Source organism: Phocoena phocoena, chromosome 4 (genome assembly GCF_963924675.1).
Source record: "Phocoena phocoena chromosome 4, mPhoPho1.1, whole genome shotgun sequence".
In the NCBI taxonomy this organism is placed as follows: domain Eukaryota; kingdom Metazoa; phylum Chordata; class Mammalia; order Artiodactyla; family Phocoenidae; genus Phocoena; species Phocoena phocoena.
In genome coordinates, this window is record NC_089222.1 from 25,898,401 (window position 1) to 25,919,427 (window position 21,027).

Below are 21,027 nucleotides of genomic sequence, written 5' to 3' on the forward strand. Positions count from 1 at the left end.
GCCACCAGGGAAGCCCGACAATGTTAATAATCATTCCTCCAATATTAAAAAAAAAAAAATTAGGGCTTCCCTGGTGGTGCAGTGGTTAAGAATCTCCCTGCAAATGCAGGGGACACAGGTTCGAGCCCTGGTCCGGGAGGATCCCACATGCTGCAGAGCAACTAAGCCTGTGCGCCACAACTATTGAGCCTGTGCTCCAGAGCCTGCGAGCCACAACTACTGAGCCTGCGCCCAGAGCTATTGAGCCTGCGTGCCACAACTACTGAAGCCCACGTGCCTAGAGCCCATGCTGCACAAGAGAAGCTACCGCAATGAGAAGCCCACGCACCGCAACGAAGAGTAGCCCCTGCTCGCTGCAACTAAAGCCCACGCACAGCAATGAAGACCCAATGCAGCCAAAAATTAATTAATTAATTAATTTAAAAAAAATCAAAATTCTAACCAGAGAGTTCAATGACAAATGAAAAAATATGAGAGACAGCCCAATTAAGTCACCCTTACTGGAGAGGCTTTTCTCCAAAAATAACAGTTCTGCTTTTAATTATAGATTCTTGGGTCTATTAATCAGCCGTCTTCCTCAAGGCTAAGCTTGGTGCAAATAACAGAGAAGGATTCAGCAAAATGCCTTGTTTAATTAAAAAGAATTTAATTAAAAATATTTTTATAGACATGACCAATCACCATTATTTACGCAGATGTTCCTTCGTGCTTTGGAAAGGCTTTTTTTCTTTCTTTTCCTCCTTTGTTAAAAAAATATGCTGTTCTTCTGCAAGAACTACTGTGAAATGAGAAGCACTATGATTGGTAGTTAATACCTATTTTTATCAAAACAGCAGTGTAGCTCGCACATCACCCGTGCAGCCGTAACCATAGTAACCCCAAATAGAAAGGGTCTTCTTTGGATTATCAACACCATCAAAGGTAAGATAGTTCATGTGCCTCTGGAATAGTTACACTGCAGCAAACTTTAAAGGATAAAGGTGGCATTTTTCCCCTTACAACTTAAATGTTAAATGAAAATAGTGACTTGCAAGTATGGTATATAAAACCACCTTTTATTTTTGAAGACTCTTATTTCCTCAAAGTGTTAATAATAGAAAAGATGAAAACTCAATGCTGTTCATTTGTCCAGTGCTTCCATCTGACTATGCTGAGGAGACAATAATAATCATTTTGCCAAGCTGGAGAATTTGTTACAGGTAAAACCCTACCCTTGGGCACCCTGTAGGATGAGAAGTCATATTTTGTGCCCATGTACTCAGAGGGTGGCTTTGGTCAGTGGTGATTGTAGACACACATTACGTGGGATAAGCTACAGTCAGTGACTCAAGGTGTGGACTGGCAGTCAAATTATGAAGAAAAGGAGCCTTTAATTAGAGAAGTGGAACTCGTTTGAAAGAGCAGTGAAGTACCAACCCAAACACAGATCTGAATTTGGCTTTATAATTTGTGGTAAGGGGTGAGGGGTGAGGAGGGGATAAAAGGCTAGAGCACTCATTCTTAATTATTCCATGATCTATATAATCCAAAACAGAGGCTGGTATTCAAGCCTTTCTACTACATTTTGCAATGCCTGATATGACTCCAGGAGCAGCATCTGGAAGCACAGGGAAACTACTCTGAATTTTAAATATTTAAATAACGTACACTGGGAAACCATCCACAAAATGAAAAGACAATCTACAGAATGGGAGAAAATATTTGCAAATGATGGGACCGACAAGGGCTTAATTTCCAAAATATACAAACAGCTCATACAACCCAACAACAAAAAAACAAACAATCCAATCCCAAAATGGGCAGAAAACCTAAACAGACATTTCTCCTAAGAAGAAATACAGATGACCAATAAGCACATGAAAGGATGCTCAACATCACTAATTATTAGAGAAATGCAAATCCAAACTACAATGAGGTACCACTTCATACCAGTCAGAATCACCATCATCAAAAAGTCTACAAACTATAAATGCTGGAGAGGGTGTGAAGAAAAGGGAACCCTCCTACACTGTTGGTGGGAATGTAAGTTGGTGCAGCCACTGTGGAAAACAGGAGGTTCCTCAGAAAACTAAAAATAGAGTTACCATATGATCCAGCAATCCCACTCCTGGGTATATATCCAGACAAAACCATAATTCAAAAAGATACTTGCACCCCTATGTTCATAGCAGCACTATTCACAGTAGCCAAGACATGGAAACAACCTAAATGTCCTTCAACAGATGAATGGATAAAGAAGATGTGGTACATATATACAGTGGAATACTACTCAGCCATAAAAAAAGAACAAAATAATGCCATTTACAGCAACATGGATGCAACTAGAGATTATTATACTAAGTGAAGTATGTCAGAAAGAGAAAGACAAATACCATATGATATCACTTATATGTGGAGTCTAAAATATGACACAAATGAACCTATCTATGAAACAGAAACAGAATCACAAACAGAGAGAACAGACTGGTGGTTGCCAAGGAGGAGAGGTTTGGGGGAGGGATGGAGTGGAAGGCTGGGGTTAGCAGATGTAAGCTTTTACTTATAGAATGGATGAACAACAAGGTCCTACTGTATAGCACAGAGAACTATACTCAATAACCTGTGATACACCATAATGGAAAGCAGTATCAAAAAAGAATGTATATATATGTATAACTGAACCCCTTTGCGGTACAGCAGTAATTACCACAACACGGTAAATCAACTCTACTTCAATAAAAATAAATAAATAAATAATGTACGCTGGATGCTACAAAAAGTAGAGAATCCACACAAAGATATATACAATTTAATTGTTGCTTCTTTTTAATCCTTTTACATTTGGGATTTACCTTGAAAGCGGATGGGGAAGTAATGAAATATCATGAGACAACAACTGTTTCCTCATGGTTACTGAAGAAAAGAGTGGATATTTGGCAATTTCATGTTCAATTATAAACAAATGTTTTGACAGTGTCAATCTATGTCAATAAAGTGACTTAGAACAACTCATTGTGAGTAAAAATTTGTTTAATAATAATACCTAGCAATTTACAAATAACAACATTTCTTTTGATCTCACAAGAATTCTGTGAAGAAATTGAAGGTACTTGATGTTTTCTTTTTACAGTATCTATTTTAAGGACATGGAAAATGAAGTTCAGAGAAGTTAAATCACTAAAAGGTGGTTCTCCATTCACCCATGACACTAATCTTGCCTTAATGAACATATACTTTCAATATCCAGGATAATTCGGCCACTGGAAGGCCCCGTCCTGACCTCATTTTTAGGTAACTCTCCTACACCATCACACACCTATTTTAGTTTTAGTGGCAATTCCTCTTGGGATTGAAAGTTTATGATCCATCCCTAACTGTGATCCTTTTATGTGGAGAATTTCCTAGGCGATCTCTTAAATGCTTTAACCCACAAACACAGGAGTTGGTAATGTATTCCCCAGTGCCCTGGCTCACTCTAGCTTTCCACTTGAGACCAGCCAGCCCCAGAATTAGAGTGACACCTAGCTGTGATTTTAGGTAGCACATGCTGGGAAAGCTGGGCAATGGAGGCTGCTCTGCCAGGAGACAGGTGTGTCTCAGGAGGGAGGTCACCACCTCCCAGAGATGGAAGTCTCCGAGGTTTTCTAGCAGCACTTTCTATACTTCTGCCATCTCCTGGGAACTAGGACATTTACAGTTCACATTCTCTGAGGAGGGAACACATACGGTGGTGAGAATTTATCTTTACTACAATTATCCTAAAAAGTTCGTTTTTGCCACCCTTGAAATTACATACATATCCTATAAGTGCGTAAACCGACATTTACCTCAACCTAAAAACATCAGTACTGAGCCTACTTCACTCTCTATGATTCACCATGCTTACTCAGGACTGCAAATATTTCACTCATCAGTTCTTATATTCATCAGGCTTCTTTCTGGCTAGCATCGTTAGCGTCGGTTGGACATTTGTCAGAATTGAAGTTCTGGACTCCACCTGGACTTACTGAATCAGAATCTCTGGAAGCACAGCCCAGTAATCTGCATTTTAACAAACTCTCCAAATGAGATTTACATACGCTCAAGTTGGAGAATCACTAATGGAGAACAGGAAGTGAGTGACCTCAGCAATCATCTAATTCCTCTAGGAATATATGAGGAAATTAAGCCTAGAAGGGTTAAGTGGCCACCCGAGTTTGCCCTGTGAGTTAGTAGCAGGAACTGAACTAGACCTTAGATCTCCCAATGCCCAGTTACAAAAATAACATGATGCTACAACACTTGTCAAGAAGATGGTTGGGCTCAGTATTAGCAAAGCAGAGACTTAGACTTTGCATCTATATTCCTCTTGGCTTCTAATTTCAATAAATGAATTATCCATGCATTTAATTTGGGCTCCAGACAGGATAATGCCAGAGTGAATATTGTAAATTCAATTAACACGAGCCAGTAGTCTCCTTATGAAAGCCAACACCCAGGGTCCAGGGCTTCATCAAGCACTTGGGATTCTTAGCACACTTTAGCTGCCAGATCAAGTCAAGATGTGTGACTTACATGTAATATGCAAAGTCATTGAATTTTTTTTTTTACTTCATAGTATGCATAATATCATATCGAGTTTGAAGATTTTCTTTAAAGGTCTTCTAATTACACTTTATAGTGGTTTAATAACATGACATTAAAAAATTCATCAATTTTCCCATTTCTATGAAATTTTGAAGTTTTCTTTTTGCATACATAGATGTGCTTCCATATAAATGCATAAATATGTAAATGTCACATTATATTTATATACTTTTTGTTTGCTTTCTTTTAATAGTCTTTTGTTTTCTTTTCCTTTTTGACATGTCTCCCTTTTCCCCATCTCTTCTTTTCCTTCCAAAGTAACCTAACTTTACAATCTAGTACATGTCCCACCAATGTCTCTTCATACGAAAATTCTCTTTATATTAATCACATACACACACATTTGTAACAGATTAAATCAGAAGTTTAAACTGAGGAGAAAAGAAAAAAATAACATTTTCCACAGTGAGATGCACAATTTTAAAGTACTTATCCAAAAACCAGTTACATGATTCCTTTAAACCTCTCTTCTCACCTACCTTAAGAATGTGAAAGGGTCTCTAGACTCTAGCCTAGCAAGTTAAGATTTGTGAATGGTGTTCTGCTACTTGTGAATTGTGAATCTCACACTCCCTCATCTCAAGCCTATGAAAAGGATCTTTGCCTAGACCTTCAGACAGCTTAAGATGTGACCCCCGGAGTTGGGGAACACAGTGGAAAATTGGTTGACTCTCACCTGAGAAATCTAATGGGATGTGGCTGTCCAGCTGCTCTAATGGTGGCTTACTGTTAATCAAATAAAAAATGTCCTTACTTCATCTCTGCCTCCATCTTGTAGGAGTCAGGAACTGCATCTAGCAAGGGGTAGATGAGGCATGTGACAAAGAAGACCCCAACCAACCTGCTTTCAGTGGGCTGGGAGATGTGGGGCAAAGTCTTAAATTAAATTGAAAACATGCAATATTACATGATATTGGACATATTCATTGCTGAATTGAGACTCTGATTGCAACTTAAAGACCAAAAGTTTTCATCCACGTGGGAAAGGAGTAGTCTTTTAAAAGGATACTTTTAAAAGAGCAATGGGAGAAAAAGCAGTTTCTACAGTTATACCCCATGAGTCCTGCTTTATACATATATATGTATATGTAAATACAAATACAGGCATTCCCATGTATTTATGTATGTACATTATGTATATAAATACATTTACATACATAAATATACATAAATACATGGGAATGATTGTTGTTTTTAAAAAATTTGAATCTCATATATACTGTTCTGCATTTTGCTTTACATAGTCAACACTGCCTCCTGGAAAGCCTTCAAGTCAGCTGGAAGAGCACTAATTTTCTCTTTTAATGGCTACATGACATCGTGTAGATGTCCTGCAACCTATCCAACAATTCCCTTATGGATAGGATTAACTTTGCTTCTTTTTTTTTTCCCCTCCACTTAAAAAGATGTTGCAATAAACATCCCTGCTCATATATCCTTAAGAACCAGTCTTTCTACTTGTGTGGGAAAACTTCCCAGGAGTCAGATGGCTGGGAGAAGGGGCTATGTATTTTAAATTCTAATAGCTGTTGCAAAATTGATTTCCAAAAGTCTGTTGATGATTTAAATTTCCACTAGAAATGTGTAAGAGTCCACTTTTCCCTGCCTCCCTGACAGCAACGACTGTTACTTGGTGTTAACTGTTGTTGCCAAACTGCTAGGGGTAAAATGATATGCTGTTACTTTATTTTACATTTCTATGGTTTCTGATGAGTTTGAATAACTTTTCACATTTGAGGCCCAAGAGGATTTGCACTTCTATGAATTGTCTCTTTATTGTCTTTGTCCATTTTTCTGTTATTTATTGCCAGATTGTCCTTTTTAAGTGTCTTTGTATATTAGAGAAAATAATTGTTCTCTATATTTAAATGTTTTTTCCCTAACAATTTAAAAATTGTTTTAAAACAATTTTATATAGTCAAGTATGTCTATTCTTTATTTGTAGATTCCAGGTTTCCATTCCTTGTTAAGAAGAATTTCCTTATCTATAATCTGCAAATATAAATGTACAGATTTTTATTTTATTTATTTATTTATTTATTTTTGCGGTACGCAGGCCTCTCACTGTTGTGGCCTCTCCCATTGCGGAGCACAGGCTCCGGACGCGCAGGCTCAGCGGCCATGGCTCATGGGCCCAGCCGCTCCGCGGCATGTGGGATCTTCCCGGACCGGGGCACGAACCTGCGTCCCCTGCATCGGCAGGCGGACTCTCAACCACTTTACCACCAGGGAAGCCCTAGACGTACAGATTTTATTGCAGAAGTTCTTTTACTTCATTTTTTCATTTACGTTTTAATTCTTCTAGGTATATTTTTGTAAATGGTAGATAAGTATCCAATTTTAATGTCTTCTAAATGGATAGCCAGCCAATTTTACAAATATCATTTGTTAAATACACAATCCTTTTCCCACTGAATTGAAATACCACCCCTCAAATTCCCATTTATACTGAGACTTGTTTCTAGATCCTCTATTCTTTTCCACTGGTCTCCCTATTCCTAGGCCAATACCATATTAATTTGATTACAATAGCTTTGTAGTTTATTCTTATATCTGGTTAGGCAGTTCCCCTCATTCTTTTATTCTACTTTATAAACTTTAAGATAATTTTATCCAGTTCCAAATTTTTAAAGTGTTAGGTTTTCATGGGAATTGCATTAACTTTTTATATTAATTTGAGAAAAAGTGGCATTTTTATCATAGCGTTCTTCCCATCAACAAGACGATGAGCTAGTGTAAGCTACTGGCTTCCTCCCCTAAATCAATGATAGAGAAAGTATACAAAGAAAATGCAATTGGAGCTAACAGACAATAATAACAATACCAACAAAAGCCATGAGAAATCCCCAGGAAGAAAGAAGTCTGTTTTGAATTGCTGCTTGTGGAAGGGAGGTGAGGGAGTTGGGAAAGGTACGTACTTCAGACTCCGGCAAAGGGCAGCTATACACAGCAAAGACAAATTAGAAAAAATCAATATAAGCGCCACCTTTTTGGCTCACTTGCATTCCATGGAGTAATTATTGCTCAGCTCCTTGCCACACTAAGTGCATACAATTAGCTAGACAACAGAACAAGTGTTCATGGGAGTAATATCGAGCAGTGCAAAAGATCTCCTGGTGTAAGGAATTGATGAGAAATTTAGTCATTCTCTTTCCATACAAATCCTGGGGCTGGTGGATTCCCAGTGCTGTCTTTCCTTAAGGGTCCAAACCTGACCCGAGAAATTAGCTAATGTGGGTTTCTCAATTTGGGCACTATTGACATTTTGGGCCAGATGATTATCTGTTGTGGAGGGAAGGTCTTAACTGCATCATCCTTTGATTTATTTACTCAATTGCTTACTTGGAAAAATCATGAATTTGATCTGCCCTTGATCCTCTTAACTTTTCTTATAAAAACGTTGTTCAAATTGTCCTCTGACTACTTCAGGAATTTATTTGTGTGTGTGTGTGTGTGTGTGTGTGTTCTGTTTGTTTTGACTGATCTTCCTCTCTCAGGCTACTGAAAAGCCATGTTGTGTTTTTATTTTTCTTTGTTGGGTTATTGGAGCTTAAGACTGTTTGTTGGACTACCCTCCAAGACAGCAGTCCCATAAGTGGCAGAAAGTAGGCCAGTGGTGTAGAAGCATGTGCGCTACCCTCAGACAGCTGGATGAGGCTACACCTTTGCCCAGTAATCAAGGAAACCAAGTTCACTCATACAGGATCAAGTGGGTCAACCTATTCCCCCTTTTCCATCACTAAGATCCACAGACTTCTGCAAACCCAAACCTTTGCTGAGTATTCACAGCTTTCCAGTCCCCATCTAAAAACATCTGTGAAGATGGCATCTAGATGCTCATGCTACTCATGGTAGAGAAAGCTCAGTGCTTTTATTTCACTTGTGGTGGGCTCACTGCTTCACCAGCACTCAGTTGCATATAGGCATCTATCTGATTTTAGCAAAATCAGGTAGATTAGAGTGAGTAATGAAAGGCAAGGAAGTCAAGTTAAGGCCATCACTTTCCCAGAACTCACTGCAGACCTTCATGAAGTTTTCAGAGTGATTATAATGTTGTTTTGACATGACTGTCTTAGGGTCAAGTAATTCACCTCTAAACCTTAGTTCACTCTTTTGTAAAATAAGAGTGTTACCTTAAATGATTTCTAAAGTCTCTTTCTGTAAAGTGGGAGGGAGACGCAAGAGAGAGGAGATATGGGGATATATGTATATGTATAGCTGACTCACTCTGTTATAAAGCAGAAACTAACACACCACTGTAAAGCAATTATACTCCAATAAAGATGTTAAAAAAACAAATAAATAAAAAAATTTAAAAATAAGTTAATTAATTTAAAAAATCCTACAATTTTATTATTTTAAATTATCCTTATATCATCCAAAAGCAATGTGCAGCCATTGTCTTGATCCTTGGTCTAATAGAGAAGCTATAGAAAATTTTATGAGACAATTTGAGAAATTTAAATCTAGCTATATATTTGATAACACTTAAATTATATTAGTTTTCTATTGTTGTAACAAATTATCACAAACTTTAAACAAAACAATTATTCTATAGTTCTGGAGGTCAGAAGTCTGACAGGAGTCTCAACGGGATAAAGTCAAGGTGTCAACAGGGCTGCACTCCTTTCTGGAAGCTCTATGAGAGAATTGGTTTCCTCGTCCTTTTCAGATTCTAGAGACCACCCTCCACATTCCTTGGTTAATAGCCCCTTTCCTCCATCTTCAAAACCAGAAAAATTTTCTCTTTGTACCTTTCTTCCATAGTCACATCTATTCCTGATCACTGCCAGAAAAGGTTCTCCAGCTTTTAGGGACCCATGTGATAAGACTGGGCCAACCCAGATAATTCAGGGTAATAGCCACACTGCAAGGTCTTTAATCTCATCTGCAAAGCCCTTTTAGCAAAGTAAGGTAACATATTCACAGGTTCTGGAGATAAGGACATGGACGTCTGTGGAGGACCATTATTTTGCCTACCACAAAAATTATTGTTAATATTTTAGTTGTGATGATGGCATTGGGGCTATGTTTTAAGCCAGATGTTTAAAATGGAAATTTGTTTACAGCTGCTTTATTTGACCAAAGATCCAGATATTGTCTACTCATTCCTTTTAGATGATATAAGGATTGGTTTAAAATAATAAGAGGGGGGCTTCCCTGGTGGCGCAGTGGTTGGGAGTCCGCCTGCCGATGCAGGGGACGTGGTTCGTGCCCTGGTCCAGGAGGATCCCACGTGCCATGGAGCGGATGGGCCCGTGAGCCGTGGCCGCTGGGCCTGCACGTCCGGAGCCTGTGCTCCGCAGTGGAAGAGGCCGCAGCGGTGAGGGGCCCACGTACGGCAAGAAAAAAAAAAAAGAAAAAAATAATAACAGGATTTTTTGCAGCAATAATAATTCTAAATAATAATCTGAAAGAAATGACAAAATTAGAAAAGAATCACTATTTTGTCAATCTTAATGAAACTAATAGGTTCAGACAATAAGCATCAATGGATGAAACTATTACGTGAAAATTTCGTGGGAAAATTCACAAGGAGGAATCAGGCTGTCACCACCTGAACCCAACTGATCACACTTAACATCACTAAAAGTCAACACCCAGAGAATGTGTAACTTCTGATATGACGCAACATGAGCTATAGAGCATCCCCTCTGCAGCATTTTTGCAAAACTGCTGAACCTGAATCTAATCAAGATTTTTTTAACTAACTTTCAAAATGGAAATACAGGAACAATTAAATGACACCACCGGTAAGTGAACAGACAAATCTAGAATGTGGGACGTCCTGACCGATTTCCTCAACAAGTCAATAGCATAAAAAGTGATGGGGTAGAAGAGGGAAACACTGCTTTGGACTAAGAGAGAATGCAGAGATATAATACCTAAATGTCAAATGTGAAGCTTTTTGGGGTTCTGATTAAAGTAAAAGGCAAAAATCAGGGAAATTGAATGTGGACTGGGTATTAGATGATATCAATGGATTATGGGAAATTTTGCAGGTTTGATAATGGCTCCATGGTTATGTAAGAATAATGATCATAATTATAGAGATGCATACCAAAACACATGGGGAAAAATGGCAATGTCTGGGATTTGCTTTCATATATTATCTTCTACCTGTGAAATATAAATATAAAAGTGTATTTGTGTTTTATCCAAAGCAAAATTGCCACATTATATATATTACACTCCTAACTCATGAACAAATGGAGGTGGTCAAGGGAACATTCCACTAACCAAGTATGTAGATTTATGGAAATCCATTTACTGTTACCAGGAAAACAAGCAAAAATGTGCATCTTTCACTTGCTGATGGTAAAATAGCAGCCTCGTCTTAATATAGCATAAAAATAACAAGTTAACAATTTTTTAAAATGTTATCTTATTTTATTTATTTATTTATGTTTTGGGGTTTTTTTTTGTTTTTTTTTTTTTTTGTTACGCGGGTTTTTTGTTACGCGGGCCTCTCACTGTTGTGGCCTCTCCCGTTGCGGAGCACAGGCTCCAGACGCGCAGGCTCAGTGGCCATGGATCACGGGCCCAGTCGCTCCGCGGCATGTGGGATCTTCCCGGACCGGGGCACGAACCTGTGTCCCCTGCATCGGCAGGCGGACTCTCAACCACTGCGCCACCAGGGAAGCCCTCATTTATTTTTATTTTATTTTATTTTTTAAACATCTTTATTGGAGTATAATTGCTTTACAATGGTGTGTTAGTTTCTGCTTTATAACGAAATGAATCAGTTATACATATGCATATGTCTGCATATCTCTTCCCTTTTGCATCTCCCTCCCTCCCACCCTCCCTATCCCACCCCTCTAGGTGGTCACAAAGCACGGAGCTGATCTCCCTGTGCTATGCGGCTGCTTCCCACTAGCTATCTATTTTACGTTTGGTAGTGTATATATTATTTAACTCAATATTCAATTAATATTATTATTTCAAAATGTAGTCAGTATAAAAATTATCAGTGAGATATTTTACTTTTTTTCACATTATGTCTTTGAAATCTAGGGTGTATTTGATACATACAGCCCATCAATTTTGACTAGCTACACTTCAATAGCTACGTGTGGCTCATAGCCATCACGTTGGACAGAGCAATGCTCAAGTAAGCCCTATTTGAGGTTGCCCAAGACAGGACAACCTGGATTAATTTTCTTGAGAGAAAATAGGACAAGTCTACACAGTAAGAATTATTTTCTAGTTTTAAATACTGGACTAATACTTCTGGAGTTCAAAATAGCACAGCTGTATTTGAGTCTCAAAGTAGCTGCATCACATAAAATGAAGACATTTTAATCCAAATAGGAAACAGGGAAATTGATGAAGTGAGGAAATGCACAGTCCACTGTGCATTTTCCTGAATGAATGGCTTCCTTGAGACCTTGGAAGAAATGTCAGTCCTGTAAATACCAGGATGAGTTTCTGTCATCTTCTGGGTGATTAATATTTAATGTATTGTGCTGAGTTCTTCCTTTTCCTAAAGGAACCTCCTATTTTGGACATCTTTCAACCTGAAAAAAAACCCCACACTGTTATAATTGCTTCTGCAAGTCTGCAATCTATGGCTTGGTGCTCTCTGGAAAGTGTTAAGCTACTGACCACCGATGAAAAAGGGAAAGAAATATTGGCTGCATGGTTGAACAAAAAGAAAGACACATTTATTTTTGTTTTAGCTGAATATATCTTTTTTTTTGGAGGACAGAAACTAATATTTGCACTCAGCTTGTGCTGGAAGTTCAGCTATGTGCGAGGAGTTCCACCTTCATCTTGAGCCACTGTCCCTCCTGGGGCCATGAGACTCCTTATCTCCAAGAGTGAGCTGGGATATTCAGCTGCTTCACGTTTCACATTTGAGAACAGATACCTTTTCAAGCGCCACACTTTGCTCTAGCAGTTTCTTCCACAAATTTATTAATTCATTAATTTAACAAGCATTTCTTGAAAACCTACTGTTTTAGATACGAGAAATATAAGAGTGAAAAGATAGGGGAAAAAAACCCAGAAAAAATAGAAAAAAAAAGCTCCTCTTTCAGAGGGACAAAGAACTAAGGAACAATAAGGAAATAAAATAAATAGTAGATCAATAGTGATTAGTGCTGTACAAGAATATAAGTCAAGGAAAAAGGATGGGAAGCACAGTGATTTGGGGCGAACTGTGTTGAGGGGAAGAAGGGTTTGATTTTTGATAGGATGGTTAGGGAAGGTCTCATTGAGGTGACATTTGAGAAAAGACCTGAAGAAGGTGAGGATGGAGAAACAACAAATGCAAATGCCTGGAGGCAGCAGCAAGACTGGTGTGTTCCAGCTAACATCATACTCAGTGGTGAAAAGCTTAAAGCCTTTCCTTTAAAATCAGGAATAAGACTAGGATGCCTACCCTCACCACTTCTATTTAACAAAGTATTGGAAGTCCTAGCCACAGCAACCAGACAAGAAAAATAAATAAAAGGCATCCAAATTGGAAGGGAAGAAATAAAACTGTCACTATTTGCAGATGACATGATACTCTATACAGAAAATCCTAAAGTCTCCAAACAGTCTTCATGTATTATTAGAACTAATACATGAATTCAGTAAAGTTGTAGGATGCAAGATTAATATACAGAAATCTGTTGCTTTTCTATACACTAATAATGAACTATCAGAAAGAGAAAGCAAGAAAACACTCCTGTTTAAAATCACATCAAAAAGAATAAAATACCTAGGAATAAATTAAACCAAGGAGGTGAAAAACCCATACTCTGAAAACTTTAAAACACTGATGAAGGAATCTGAAAATGACACAAGTAAATGGAAAGATATCTCATGTTCTTAGAGGATTAGAAGAATTAATATTGTTAAAATATCCATACTACTTAAAGCAATCTACAGATTTAATGCAATCCCTATTAAAATACCCATGACATTTTTTCACAGAACTAGAACAAATAATCCTAAAGTTTATATGGAACCACAAAGACCCAGAATTGCCAAAGCAATCTTGAGAAAAAAGAGCAAAGCTGGAGGTATCACACTCCAGCTTTCAGACTATACAAAGCGACAGTAATCAAAACAGCATGGTACTGGCACAAAAACAGAAACATAGATCAATGGAACAGAATAGAGTCCAGAAATAAACCCATACACTTATGGTCAATCAATCTACGACAAAGGAGGCAAGAGTATACAGTGGAGAAAAGACAGTCTCTTCAGTAAGTGGTTCTGGGAAAACTGAACAGCTGCATGTAAAGCAATGAGATTAAACATTTCCTCACACCATATACAAAAATAAACTCAAAATGAATTAAAGAACTACATATAAGACTGGAAAGCAGGAAACTTCTAGAAAAGAATATAGGCAGAACACTCTTTGACATAATTCTTAGCAATATTTTTTTGTATCTGTCTTCTAAGGCAAAAGAAATAAAAGCAAAAATGGGACCTAATTAAACTTAAAAGCTTTTGCACAGCAAAGGTAAACATTGACAAAATGAACAGACAACCTACTGAATGGGAGAAAGTATTTGCAAATGATATGGCCAATAAGGGGTTAATATCCAAAATGTATAAACAATTCATACAACTGAGCATCTAAAAACAATCAACCAATTAAAAAATGGGCAGAAGACCTGAATAGACGTTTTTTCAAAGAAGATGTACAGGTGGCCAATAGGCACATGAAAAAATGCTCAATGTTGCTAATCACCAGAGAAGTGCAAGTCAAAACCACAATAAGATATCACCTCACACCTGTCAAAATGACTATCATCAAAAATTCTACAAATAACAAATGTTGGCAAGGATGTGGTGAAAAGCGAACTCTAGTACACTGCCGGTGGGATTGTAAATTGTTGTAGCCACTATGGAAAACAGTACGGAGGATCCCCCCAAAACTAAAAATAGAACCATCACATGATCCAGCAATCCCACTGCTGGGTACATATCCAAAGAAAATGAAAACGCTAATTCCGAAAGATACATGTACTCCGATGTTCATAGCAGCATTATTTAAAATAGCCAAGATATGGAAGCAACCTAAGTGTCCATCAACATACAAATGGATAAAGATGTGGTATATATACACAATGGAATATTGCTTGGCCATAAAAAAAGAATAAAATTCTGCCATTTGCAACAATGTGGATGGACCTAGAGGGTATCATGCTTAGTGAAATGTCAGACAGAGAAAGACAAATACACTATGTTATCACTTATATGTGGACTCTAAAAAATAAAACAGATGAATGTATATAACAAAACAGAAACAGACTCAGATATAGAGAACAAGCTAGTGTTTACCAGTGGGGAGAAAAGGGGGAGGGGCAAGATAGGGGTATGGTATTAAGAGATACAAATGAATATGTATAAAATAAATAAGAAACAAGGATATATTGTACAGCACCGGGAAATATAACTATTATTTTGTAATAACTTTAAATGGAGTATATTAAAATATTGAATCACTATGAAACTAATATTGTAAATTGAATCACTATGTAACTAATGTAAATTGAATCACTATGAAACTAATATTGTAAATTGACTACACTTGAATAATAACTGATTATAATATTGACTATAATATAGTCAATAGACTATAATATAATAGTCAATAGACTATAATATAAATTGACTACACTTGAATAATAATAAAAAAAAAAAGACTGGTGTGTTTAAGGAATAGCACATGGGTACAGTGGGATTCCCAAGTATCTTTACATACCTTAAGGACCTCTCTATGTCACTCACTCCATATAAAGGGATATTTCAGTCTTAATAATAAAAATCGTTATCTTGGATAATCTAAATATACCAAACTGGGACCCAAGTCAGTGATGAAAGAGACAGGAGGATAGTATGAGGTCGGAGAGACTCCTAATGGGCTTTGGCCATTTGTAAAAAGAGGGATATTAACTATAGCATCTATTTCCAGTCGTTGGGTCTCTTACTCTATTACCATTTTGTTGATTGTTTCTCTCCCCTCCCCCATCCTCCTATTTTTCCTTGTCTAAACACACCTGAAGATGTGTGTTTATCGATCAAGCCCTGCAAGTACTTCTCTCTTCCCATACCCTGCAGTTTATCATACATGGTCTCTTTGGGGGCTCTGCCTTTAGTTATCCACTCTTTCTGTTAAGGGATGCTGATGACGTTTCCATCAGCAGCAAGATCTTCATCAGTGAGGAAAGGAGGAAACTAAATCAATCAAATAATATCTAAATCACCCTAACTGGAGGTAAACTGAAAACTGCTGAGAGTCTGAAACATGCAGGAAGAATTAGATTTAAGTCTAAATATGTAACTGTAAAAGAAAAATATTAATAGTTAATAATACCTCGCTGAGATTTAGCTAAGGCTAAATGGGAAAGAATTAATTTAAAGAAGGCCATGAAAAATCAGACCTGGAGAGCATAGGTTCTCTTTCATAAATTAGTGAGTCACAATAATTTAGGCAATAAATGAATAATTGTAGGGTAAGATTAACTAGGTGTTTAAAGGTTGTTGAAGATCTTAAATTGCACCAATTTAGCAGAGAGTAGGTTCAGTGTGTTTTAATATAACAATTAGCTCCCAGAAGAAAAGGGTGCTTAAGTATTCCTGTTCATGTGTGGGTCTCTGCTATGTGAGATCTTCTCTAACATTTGCTGAGTTGGTGTAAGAACCCCCAAATGTCTGGGTGGAGGGCTTTGGGTTCACTTTTAACTACTTTAGAACAAAAACTTGTTTTAAAATGAAATTAAAAACAAAAAAACAAAAAACAGTCTCACAGAAATAAGCGCCAAATGTTAGAGCTGGAAAGGGCTCTAGTCGAAACTTTTCATTTTACAGATGAAAAGTCAGTTTCTTCATCTGTAAAATGAAGGGGTTGGAAAAGATGAGATCACATATCTTCCACTTTCAGTAACCCATAAAATCTAGAGAGGCTAAGTGGTGCCCAAAGTTGTACAGCTGGTCTGTGCCAGACTTGGAAAGTGGACTTGGTTCCCAGGATTCTCGTTATGGCTGTGAGTCAATTCTGTATTTCAAAAAATTCAGTCAGCTCAGTTGTTTGATACCATGTAGATAAATAACCATCTTACTGAGCTAGATTTTTTTTTTCTATTTCAATCAGTTTTCCTGTGTCATGTAAACATAACCTCAGGAATATCACTAGTCACAGAAGGAGCAAAGCTTGAACACCACACACTTGGAGCTGGCTGAATCACTCCATAAAATACAACAACTTGGCCATTAGCATTGGGACCAAGAAACAATGGATGCAATGCTTTTCAAAATGCAGATTTGTGCACAGGCGACCTAAAATGGGACCTGACCATGAAAAGCAAAGTATCCATATATGGCAGAAGAGAATAACCTGAACTAACTAGAAATCACTGATGGACTGAAAATAATTTACTTGAGGCCCCATTTCCGTGGATGCCAAGGGACTTCTGCATTTCCCTGGGTTTGGGGGATGGTAGCATGAAATGTTCCAGCAATGATTTAGTGGCCAGGTCTTCTCTAGGCCTGGAGATGGAACAGTCTCTCCCTGTACACCACTCTGGGACTCTGGTCTTCTAATTGACACCATGGGTTCTAAATCTGAGACATACTTTCATTTCATCCCCTTCCAGGAAGAATGTCAACATCATACATTAAAAAATGCTTTTTCCTCCCCCATCCCACAAGCAAAATAAAACAGACAAAAATGTGCAAAAAATATTTGTAACTTATATTACAAAGGGTTAATATCCCTAGTATATTAAGGGCTTCAGAAGCATGAAAAATAAAAGACCAACAACCCTACTGGAAAAGGGCATCTTATAAACATTTGCTTTTCAGAAAAAAAAAATGCATATGTTCCCTAAACGTATATTACTCATATTAAGAGAAATATTAAGTCAAGCCACAGAGAGATACAAATACTCACTTATTGTATGGGCAAAAACCCAAAATTGTAACAGAATTCTGCATTGGCAAGGCTGTACAGAACAGATACTGTCATACATTGCTGGTGTGAAGGCAAAATGGTACAAACTTTATGGGGAGGAAATTGGCACCTAGGAAATTACAAATACCTTTTAACCCGTTTCTACAAATCTATCCCAAAGAAACAGGAGCAAAATGTGGAAAGCTATTAATTTTAAAGTTATTAACTGTAACATCATTCATAATTGCAAAAGACAAAAAAGAACCCAAATGTCCATTAACAGGCAATTGGTTGAATAAACTATGGAATACTCTGCAGCTATAAAAGAAAATGAGAAAACTCTTAATATGTTGCTATGGATTACTCTTCAAAATACTGTTAATTAAAGAAGAGCAAGGTGATGAACCATGTGTGCTGTAGTATATAGTCGAGCGTGTTCATGTTTGTTTGCTTAGAGCTAAAGATAGAAGCATACCAAATGTAAGGCCAGACACTATCAAACTCTTAGAGGAAAACATAGGCAGAACACTCTATGACATAAATCACAGCAGGATCCTTTTTGACCCACCTCCTAGAGAAATGGAAATAAAAACAAAAATAAACAAATGGGACCTAATGAAACTTCAAAGCTTTTGCACAGCAAAGGAAACCATAAACAAGACAAAAAGACAACCCTCAGAATGGGAGAAAATATTTGCAAACAAAGCAACTGACAAAGGATTAATCTCTAAAATATACAAGCAGCTCATGCAGCTCAATATCAAAAGAACAAACAACCCAATCTAAAATGGGCAGAAGACCTAAATAGATTTTTCTCCAAAGAAGATATACAGGTTGCCAATAAACACATGAAAAGATGCTCAACATCACTAATCATTAGAGAAATGAAAATCAAAACTACAACGAGGTATCACCTCACACCAGTCAGAATGGCCATCATCAAAAAATCTACAAACAATAAATACTGGAGAGGGTGTGGAGAAAAGGGAACCCTTTTGCACTATTGGTGGGAATGTAAATTGATACAGCTACTATGGAGAACAGTATGGAGGTTCCTTAAAAAATTAAAAATAGGGCTTCCCTGGTGGCGCAGTGGTTGAGAGTCCGCCTGTTGATGCAGGGGACAGGGGTTCGTGCCCCGGTCTGGGAAGATCCCACATGCTGCGGAGCAGCTGGGTCCTTGAGCCATGGCTGCTGAGCCTGCGCGTCCAGAGCCTGTGCTCTGTAACGGGAGAGGCCACAACAGTGAGAGGGCCCGCATACCGCAAAAAAAAAAAAAAAAAAAATTAAAAATAGAACTACCATATGACCCAGCAATCCCACTGCTAGGCATATACCCTGAGAAAACCATAATTCAAAAAGAGACATGTACCACAATGTTCATGGCAGCACTATTTACAATAGCCAGGACGTGGAAGCAACCTAAGTGTCTATCGACAGGTGAATGGATAAAGAAGATGTGGCACATATATACAATAGAATATTACTCAGCCATACAAGGAAGCGAAATTGATTTATTTGTAGTGAGGTGGATGGACCTAGAGTTGTCATACAAAGTGAAGTAAATCAGAAAGAGAAAAACAAATACCGTATGTTAACACATATATATGGAATCTAAAAAAAAAAAATGGTTCTGATGAACCTAGGGGCAGGACAGGAATAAAGATGCAGATGTAGAGAATGGACTTGAGGACACGGGGAGAGGAAGGATAAGCTGGGGTGAGGTGAGAGAGTGGCATGGACATATATACACTACCAAATGTAAAACAGATAGCTAGTGGGAAGCAGCCGCATAGCACAGGGCGGTCAGCTTGGTGCTTTGTGACCACCTAGAGGGGTGGGATAGGGAGGGTGGGAGTCAGACGCAAGAGGGAAGGGGTATGGGGATATATGTATACGTATAGCTGATTAACTTTGTTATACAGCAGAAACTAACACAACCTTGTAAAGCAATTTTACTCTAATAAAGATGTTAAAAAAATAAAAATAGAAGCGTAAACTAAAAACCAACCCAAATGGTTGAAAAATTAGGATAGAGAGGACAGGTCTAGAAGTTAGATTTCTCTTCTTTTGTCCTATGGTTTTCATTTTGGAATTCTGTAGATATTTAATCTAAGTTTAAAACAACAATTAAAAGCAAAATGAAACAAATGAACATTATTGTATAATTGACTTGTGGCTTACCCACACAGAGGATTATTTCAAGAGCTCTTAAAACAGAGTAATTTTTAACTGTTCATCCTAGTGGCATATACACAAAGGTTAAAAAGAACCACAATGTAATCTAAGCAGTTTTCAATAATCATATTTTTAGTAATAATATGTGCATTGTAAATTTGAAAATTTTAAGGGAAGTAAGAAATTATATTAATGTAATAGAAAGAAGAAAAGTAGGCAGAAGAAAAATTTAAATGCAAAATAAATTCAAGGCAGTCAAGTTAAATTTCTATAATCCTAAATTGGAAGTAACAATATTAATATGAATTTGTGATATTATTTCTCCTTCAAAACAAATAAAAATATGTAGAAACAATGACCAATACAATAGTAATGAAAACACCCAGTGTCCACATTTTGTTCTCTAAATAAATTTCCCGCTTAGAAAGAACCAAGTCTTCTTAGAGAAATGTCTGGTTCTAAGTCAGGGTACAGGAAACATACAAAATAAGGTTGGTACATCTAGTCCTGCTCCAAAACAAGAAATCTACGAGAGACTATTGGGTTTGTGGCAAAAGGATATAGGAGAAACTTGAAGAGGCTCCCAGTTGTCAAAGATGGAATATTTTGTTCAAAAAGTATAATTACAATAGTAGATTGAAACATATCAACTATGTTTAAACCCATGTGTTGATATGATACTTTAAAAAAGCCCCAAACCACCTACCTGATCATATGTGGGAGATGATAAACAGCTCATTATTTTGAAAATTAGAACATTAGTAAGTAAACAAAAAGAATAAATAATTTATCCTGATTTTTTGTTCAAATAATTATCACAGGGTACTCAAAAAGTTGATCTGGAAAACTGCTTCTTTCAGGAGAGTACCAGCTAATACATGCAAAATGTAGGATAGAATTAGCATACCACTAGTTTGTAACCCCTAACAAATTCTAGACTAAGCATAACCATCAACAGGTACTAAACCCATTAGCTAAAATGGGGAAGTCTAACATTAAGAGCTTCTCAAACTTTGCTGTGCATATAAACCACTTGAGGATATTAAATTCTAGAACCTGATTCAGTAGTTCTGGAGTTGAGCCTGAGATTCTGCATTTAAAACAAGCTACCACATGGTGCCAATACTGCTGGTCAGAGGGCCATTCTAAGAAAGAGAAGAGCAGCCCCTAGTATCTGGGAGCTGGCCTGGTACTATCAGCTGGGCTTTGTTGTTCTCTTGTTGAATGTAAACAATTTCACAGAAAACATCAGACAGGTTTACTCTGTGACCATGATGGATCAAGACAAAAACAAGCCTACTGTGTAATCACATCTAAACACAAAAAATGAACACTGTCCAAACCAC

General features: G+C 37.4%; 1 protein-coding gene across 1 annotated transcript in view; it reads right to left on the minus strand.

The window, feature by feature from the left end:
* Nucleotides 1-21,027, minus strand: part of SLC9A9 (solute carrier family 9 member A9) — a 542,439-nt gene that overhangs the window by 362,537 nt on the left and 158,875 nt on the right. The window lies entirely within an intron of this gene.